Source organism: Poecile atricapillus, chromosome 2, assembly GCF_030490865.1.
Source record: "Poecile atricapillus isolate bPoeAtr1 chromosome 2, bPoeAtr1.hap1, whole genome shotgun sequence".
In the NCBI taxonomy this organism is placed as follows: domain Eukaryota; kingdom Metazoa; phylum Chordata; class Aves; order Passeriformes; family Paridae; genus Poecile; species Poecile atricapillus.
In genome coordinates this window covers 18,451,372-18,459,790 of record NC_081250.1, presented here as the reverse complement: position 1 = coordinate 18,459,790, position 8,419 = coordinate 18,451,372, and the positions used below count along the sequence as shown (strand labels likewise).

The window sequence follows — 8,419 nt, the reverse complement described above, 5'->3', positions numbered from 1 at the left end:
GACACTGCTGCTCCACACTGACGTGATCAATTTTTTGCTGGTAGTGGTTCCTGTAAGCTCTTGATGCGAGCCTGCTTGAGCGACCGTCCAAGCACTGGCAAATGCAGATTTTTAGATTTCATCCCCTGCGAGGCTTTGCTGGCTGCAGTGAATGCAGCGCTACCTGACTGAATCCATCCTGCACTGCAAACAGCGTGGAAATATCGAGGAGGGAACCGCTTTAGTTAAAATAAAATTCTCCCTATCAGCAGGAAATATTTACGGGTTAAGAGTGGTTAACGGTGATAGGGGGATCCTGCAGAGAGCTACACCTCCCTTGATGCTCAGCATCAGGGCTGCCAGTTTTCCAAAATGTTTTACCGAAATGAAATATATGTGGATGATAGAGGGAAAAAAAAAAAAAAATACCGTCACATCAACGATTTAAGGTTTACTACTTTCAAAAGATTTTTCGGTGTTTCTAAATACATGTCTTTTCTCTGCTATCTTGGCTAGCGAGGGCCGTATCTTGTCATCGATAGTAAATCAATGGCACAGCCTGACCTTTAAGAGGGTTGTATCCCTCATTCAAACCAGGCGGGCTGTACGGAAAGATCAGTGAAATACAGCTTCGCTGGGGAAGGGGCATTTTTAATACGGATCCTGTTTTCTCTAAACTGTAAATAGATCTTCTCAGAGCTGGCAGAGGTCGGGCTGGAAGGCAGCCGGATTTCACGCGACCAGAGCACTCGTTGGAATCGGCTCTCGGGCTCGGATACGGCGAAGGTGCCAACTTCTAATTGACACGTTTAGGCGAAGCTCCCAGAGTAATTGCTTTTAACATTCATTTATGCAAAGCGGCTTCGCGCGGGCAGGGCGAGCCCGGAGCGGCCGCGCCGCCTGCCAGCAGGGAACGGGCCTGGAACACGTCCCGCCTCGGGCCGGGAGGGACCCGCAGGGCACGGCGGTGTCCCGGTCCTGCCCGGCGGGCCCGGCCGGGAGCGCCGGAGCCGGCTCTGCCGCCCGTGCCCCCGCCTCGCTTGGCCCGGCTGCGCGGGCTCCGTCCGCTGCGGAGAGACGGGCCCGCGGCTGTGCGCGTTAGCCCCGCGCCGCGGAGCCGCGATCACAACAATCCTCCTCGCCAGCGGCGGCCGTCCCCGAGCCTCGGCTCCCACCCGGGCTGTCCGCCGGCGATCGCTCGAGTGCTGGAGCGCCGTGAGAGCCTCCCGGAGCAAACCCCAATCCCCCGGCAACATCGCCCGTTATCCCAGAGCTGCTCCAAGACCGTGTTTTCCTTCGCACCTCCCGCCGCGGGAGCGGGGGATGCAGAAACTCCCGGGCACTCGGGTCCCCGCCGGCCTCAGGACAGAGCCGGCCGCTGCAGCCGGCGGCGCTCGGGGGCCGCTCACAGGAACCGCATCCACGCAGGAGCAGGTCTCGGTGTCCCGCACGCCTCGCCCGAGAGCGGCGGGGCACGGCCGTGCGGCCCCGCAGGAGCCGGGGCGCCGTGGGCAGGGCAGCGGCTCCGCGGCGGCGCTCGGGGCGGGCCCCGCCGCAGCTGGGGCCGCCGCGCCGCGCTCCCCGCCGGGGGCCCCCCTGCCCGGCAACACGCGGCGCCTGCAGGGCCGCCGGCGCTAATCTCACATCCTCCCCCGGCGCACACGCACAAAACGACGGCCGGCGGCGGGGGCGGCGCCGAGCCCAAAAGGGGGATCCGTCCCTGGGTGGGCTCGAACCACCAACCTTTCGGTTAACAGCCGAACGCGCTAACCGATTGCGCCACAGAGACTCCGCGGCACCCGCCTCCGCCCCGCTACCCAAGTGCTGCGGCACCGCGCCCGCCGCGCCCCCGCCGCCTCCTCCGCCAGCGGCGGCCACCACGGACCCACCGAACCCGGGAACCTAAACCGCGAGCCTCGCGACACGCCAAAAAAACACCGAGGAAACAGCGAAAACGGCGGCTTTTCTTCTACCCAATAGACGCTCATTCTCAAAATCATTGCTCGCAGCAATGCTCTTTATTTTAGGGAATAAATTCATGAATCAGACTTAAAACCGCTTCTTCTTGGATGCTGCTTAGTGATGAGTTACATATGCAAACCAAAATCTAATTTCCAAATATCATGGCAGAATTTTCCTATTAACATATTTAGAAGGTAATTTTAAGTGACTGCGGGAAACAGACTGCCTAAAACAGGCAGCAGTCCGCCGTGTGTGTAGGTTAAGTGTATTTACTGTTCTAAGTACTGGAAACAGCCGTGAAGAAAAGCTAACGTTCTTATTTATTATTTTATCATAATCTTCTTCCCAGAGTATCTTACAGTAAATCTATACTTACAGCTCTGCAAGGACAAAGTTTCACATCTGAACCTGAGCAACTGTTTCCCTTTGCTTTCACAGACTGATACTGTTGGAATCTTTTTGAACTCTTTCAATACCGTTGGCTTCACGTTGTCCCTGCATCTCCCTGAAGCTCTGCCTGATGGCTCATTTGCCCGTTAAAAGCCCTTGGAGTCGAGCAGGCACATGGCACTCACAACACGGGGACAGGCACTGACTGATTTCCAAGCAGTGCTGGTTATTCCTGGCATCCACCCATCCATGACCAAGAAGTCCCAGCTGATTCCTGAGACCAGGGAGTCTCATATTTTGCACAATACCTTACTCATCAACACTGACTTAATTTCTCATCTCAGTGAGTAACTTTAGACTGATCATTTACTGATCACAGTTCAAGCTTTCCAGTTTTTCCTATACTTTGAAAAGACCTACGTAAATGTTAGCATTATCTCAGGATGGTTTTCTTTTATTGTGTATTTTTGGTACCTTACTGACTGACCCATTTTAAAACCTGGAAGAGAAAGACAAGGTATGCAAGCCCGAATAGTATTTCAATTACTGAAGAGTAATTGAAATGATTAATTTAAAGATTGTTTTTTGGGACACCATGCCTTCTGCTGCATATTTTCCTACCCAGATATCTGCCGTTCTCAGCATCAGAAGAATCAGTTCACAGGCTGGACCATTTCTGTCTGCTCTGTACAGGAGGACAAGCAAACACTCCTGTGATTTGATGCACAAGCCAATGGATATTTAGTAGAATGAGCAAGATTTCAGCCTGACTAAAGGCCTAACCCATAGATCCACAGACTTTTAGATTGGGTGTGGATTTTGGGCTCTGAAATGTTTTACTTTATTAACATGGATATTCACATGAGTTTTAATGAACATAGGCTATTTTCAAACTCTGTGTCTAGAGGCCAGATCTTAAAAGGATATTTGCTGTGCTGATACGGAACACAAGCTCTAACTCTGAGCTGTCTGACCTGGTGTTGGACATCCAAGGCTGCCTACTCAGTGCACTGGGACAGTGACAAGAGTGCTCTGGGTGAGGCTGCACAGTCACTCAGCACCTTTCTTCTCAGCAGTCCTCCTCACCAAATCTCAGAGGCTGTCACTAAAAGTCTTAAAAGGTTAAAAAGAAAAAAAGAAGAACATACACAGCTGTGAATATTACCCCTTCAAGTTTAAAACCCACAGATCAATAAAAGATCTAAACATGGACAGCTTGACTGTGGAAGCACTAACCAGTGAGACATCATACCGGAGGGCAACATTATCACTGCTCTGCAAATGGAGAAGATGTGCTACCTACTCTTAGGAGAAGGTGTCTCACTGGACCTTTAATAGAAAGGAAGAGCCCAAGTTCTGTTTAAGGCGTTCAGAAACCAGAAAGAACTGTTACTTCAGAATAATTACCCTTCCTATCAGGGTTTTGTTCTTTATTTCTATTTTCTTCTGTTGATTTCTGTTCCTTGATATGCTGCTCCTTGTGAATTTTATCTGGATGTGCTTAGTTATTTGCAATATCTAGTGCATATAATTTAAATATTACTATTGCATTCACTAATTATGAAACATATTATGGTTTAGATTTTTATACAAACAAAGGTATAACAATATATTGAATGTTAATATTTAAAAATATAATACTATATAATTTGAAGTAATTAAGTTTTTCTATATATTTTTTTAAAACTTCTTAAATCTCACATGTTTATTGCTATGACATCTGTGGCCTTTTTCAGATACAGTCTTTGGTTTTTAAATGTCAGAGAAAGTTATGCAGGACAGAGGGTGAAACTGATATTGTTTACAAGATTTATAAATGCACCATATATTCATCTGCTGTTCAGAAAAAAGAAATCTAGTTTTTCACCCAGAACAATTCCTAAAATCAATTCAACAGTATATAGCAGAAACAAAAGAATCTTTTTACTTATATCACAGAATTGCCCTGTTTCTACAATTTCTACATGGGAAAGGACCATTTTTCCTCAACAAGCACATGCACCTACTTTATTTATTATCCTGTGTAATTTTTGGTCAGCTATTTGTCAACTCTCAAGTTACAACGCAGCCCAAATTACAAAAATTCATAGTAACAAAAAAATTGTGTAACAGCTACTCAGTTTCTGCCCAAATGCAATTCTGATTCCTTACTTTGTAACAGAAGTCTCTAGGTTACCATCCAAAGATTTTTTTGTGTTTTTCTCAGGAACATGCGATTCTAATCCTTACAAGAACTGGGACATTAAGATAAATGGACAGATAATGCAAGTCAACGTTGCTATTAGAGTTATTATGGTCAGAGAATAAGATTTCCATGACAAAATATTTTTCTTTATGTAACTGCAAACATCAAGCCATGAAAACATTATTCCTAAAGAAGGATTCAAAAGGTTGGAAGAAGCAGGTATTGACAGGTTTTTTTTGATCAATTGCAAGACTTCTGTATGTATGTTTTTTTTCAGTTGTTTGTATACAAATTTGCTGCTTTCCAGATACAAAGATAGCTTATATTTATTTCTTAAAGGACTTTATCAACTAAGCACTTCTATTCTTGGGTCTGTTAATAAAATCAGAAAAGTGTCACAACTGAAAGGACATACTCCAAATCTGATCAACGTACCCTAAAAGCAAAGAATAATATCAAACAATATATTTTATTGAGCTATCTAGTTTGCTTAGCTCTGGCTTCTCTTCTGATACAAGTCACATAAAAAATGACTAGGTGAGAAAATGCAGAAATCTTGGGTTATTGTCAGCTGCAGACTGTTGGGTAAACTAAGTCAACCATACTCCCAACCTCCCTGATTACCAATAGGAAATGGCACAGGCTGCCTGGTTCTGGATCACAGCACATGTAGTTGCACTTATGTTCAGGAGAGAAAAACAGTTGTTTCAGTGTGACTTGTGACAAAATTATTATTATCAGTAATTTGAAATACAGTCTGCGATTGTGGAAAAAAGCCACCAAAACCCAAAACCCCGCAACAATGACAAAAACAAACAAAACAAAAACAAACCCCAAACCAAATAGGGAGGGCTGCATTCAGAACTGATTTACAGATCTCAACTGACATATTGTAAGGGGAATTTTATTTTGCCATTCCCTGCAATCTATCTGTTCTGAGTGACTACTGAGAAGAGTGCAATCATTGTGGTAGGCAGTTCAATAGTTTACATACACACACACAAACATAACCAAAAAAAAAACCAAAAAACAAAAAAACAAACTACCCCCTCATATAAAATCTGAAGTGAAAAAAAGAAAATTTTACTGGCATAAGAAATTGGAAGAGTAATAATGATGCTTCCCACATAGCACTTATTTATTTCAAGCGTTTCTTATTATCATGGTAAGAAAGGAAGAACTTTCCTGTCCTTACAGGCTTTTTGAACTACACATACTAGGAATGCCTAAGAGTTCTTAAAACAATAGTGAATATTATGAAAATAAGAATGAGTCTTATGCAACTGAACTTTAATGTTGTCTCTACATAACACACATGAAAGCACAGGAATTTCCAGCCGGTGTTTTCAGAAGCACCAACCTGTTTTACCATTTTCTGAAGTCCAGAATTCACATTTAAGTTCTCAGCACAGTCCTCAGCGCAGGAAAGCAGCTGTATTCAGAGTAATATGAAAACATGTGCTACTTTCAAGTAAGTAAGATTACCAGCACGGTATAAAAGTGCTTCCCTAAACAGGTAAAATTTCAGGGAAAAAAAATAAGGGGCAAATTTTAAAGTAGATGCAGACACATAGCTTATTAAGAAATGAAAAGAGCACAAATTTTGTATCCTTGGTTTGCTGAGGAAAACACATCTCCTTGATAGTCTCAACAGCAAATACCAGTTCTAAGTTATTTTGCAGGTCATCACACTAGTCAGGTTTACATCTGCCTAAGTGCTATAATTCAGCCAGAATGTCTGAAGGAAAGGCAGTGAGAAAGGAAAACATGGGTAAGTTTTGTGGATCCAGTCCAGATATTTCCAAACAGGAATCCAACATTTGGCCAGGCTGCAGTCTTAAGAAACCTGTGCTGACAGGTTGTATTGGCAACACCACTTTTCAAAGAGTAAATAATAAATCAAATTCTGGCATCAGTGCTCTTTTCAGGATGTGTTTACAGGCTCAAAGTATTCTTGCATTGACTTCTAGAAGAGCTCTGTGTGACAGATGGCACAGAGGGTGCAAAGAACCATGGAAAAACCAATAGATTTTCATTTCTCCAGCTACATTTATTTTCAGCTAGCAAAATATCAACAAAGGTTTCTAATCCTGTTACTCTGTTGCCAAAAGGCAGAGAGGTTATGATACCCCATCCTGAAACCAAACTTGAATTCCTATGGTTATCGTCATCTCCAGCAGAATTCTAACTCTCAAACACGTCTGGTGCAAGGAAGTTTTTTCCATTGCTGTCCCCTGGCTGTCCCTTGCAATGTGAGAAACATTCTGTAGGACCTCAGGATACCAAACCTGTTGGAAGTCTGAACCTGCAGTAAAAAACCTCCTCCTTGAAGTTATAATAAGAATGGTATACAAGAAATTTGTCTTGTTCCTTAGAAATACTATGTGAGAGATACTCAGAATATTCTTAGCGATTAACAGCAGAGAGAAATTAAGGGATACATCTCTCTATATACATTATAACAAATCCCTTTTCTTTATGTGGTCTCAGACATGGACAAGTTTCATGATAGCAACCAAAAGCAAAACTGAAACTAGACATTAGTCTCCTCCAATTCAGTGGGAGAGAGAAAAACTGAGGAGGTTTATATTTACATTGGTTGAAATAATGGACGATGTATGTCTACTGTTATATGATCATTTATCATAGATGGATGGGAATTCAGGGGTGCTGGAATATTTAAAGAATCGTTTTTTAAAACACCAAATCAATCACCTTTAAGGCCTCAAATTAAATATACTTATCCTAATCCCAAGTCCTGGAAAGTATGAAGTAGAGTAAGATTAGTAGGAAGAGTAAAGAAAAGAGACAGATTAGGAAGAAACAAAAGAGGACAACATGGAGCATGAAGGAAATGAAAGGATAAAAAAATCAGAAAAATGAAAGTAACTTTGAATTAGATAATTTTTGAGTCAGGACATACTCCGTCTGTTCTCAGATATTTTACAGTGGAAAGGAACCACCATATTTTTGCAGCCTCAATAGCTTGCAGTGAAACTGAAGGCAAAAGGAGAACACAGAGGGAACTGACCTGTCTCCTGTTGCTCCTGTCCTAAAGGATGGTGTAGTCTCCACTACAGCAAAGGAAGAGAGAAGGCACTTGGAGAGTTACTCACAGCCTCCTGTCCCCTCTTCCTCTTCTTGGCCCCCAGTTTCTCAGATCTTTCTATTAAACTTTAATAGTGGGGACCCTCTCACTCAGGGCAGCGCTGCAGTCATTCATTAGTGTCCACCTAGGGAGCAAATAACTCTTTAGCTGCACTGTAGGTGTCCAGCTTGCTTTGTGCCTGGAGGGGGATTTGTAATCGAAACAGGGAAGTGCAGGAGCAAAGAGAAAAAATGGGCAGTAATAACCCATGAACTCGCCTTTCATTCAGGTAACACGCGAGACACATGTTAATGATTTCAGTTTAAGTACCAGGCAGAGAACTAACTGTACACTAACCAGGCAGAAACCACCTGCATGTGCCTATGTCCCTCCTGAGCAGGGACTTCCTGGGGAAGGGACAGCAAGAACCAACTTGCTGAATTTGCAGGGAATTGTTTTGTTGTGTCTTTTACTGCTCTGCCTTTGCAAAGCCCTTTTTCAGGGCTTTTCCAGTTTCACTCGAATGGATCAACAAGCTAAGATTTTTTCTTAGGTCTTGTATTTTAGCTTGTCTGCACAGGGTTCCTGTAACTGGATTAGGAGAAACCATGAGTCTCCAGACAGAATTCGCTGGGATTTCAACAGCTCTGTTCTCTGATGGGACTACAGTATCAGCCAGTTATGTGCTGTCTTAGGCAGGACTGCTACAGACCTCATGGCCTGAACATCAAGATAATTTTTAAATACAAATTCATGGAAAGATAGACAAACAGGAATTGGGTTTTGCTTCCTATAATTTTTGTCAAAATGTATGT

The 8,419-nt window shown here is 43.7% G+C and overlaps 1 non-coding gene across 1 annotated transcript; it reads right to left on the bottom strand.

Moving 5' to 3' along the window:
• Window positions 1-1,694: 1,694 nt before the first annotated feature.
• Window positions 1,695-1,768, bottom strand: TRNAN-GUU (transfer RNA asparagine (anticodon GUU)). The gene has a single exon. It is a non-coding gene; the product is annotated as a tRNA-Asn (tRNA).
• Between the last annotated feature and the right edge of the window lie 6,651 nt (window positions 1,769-8,419).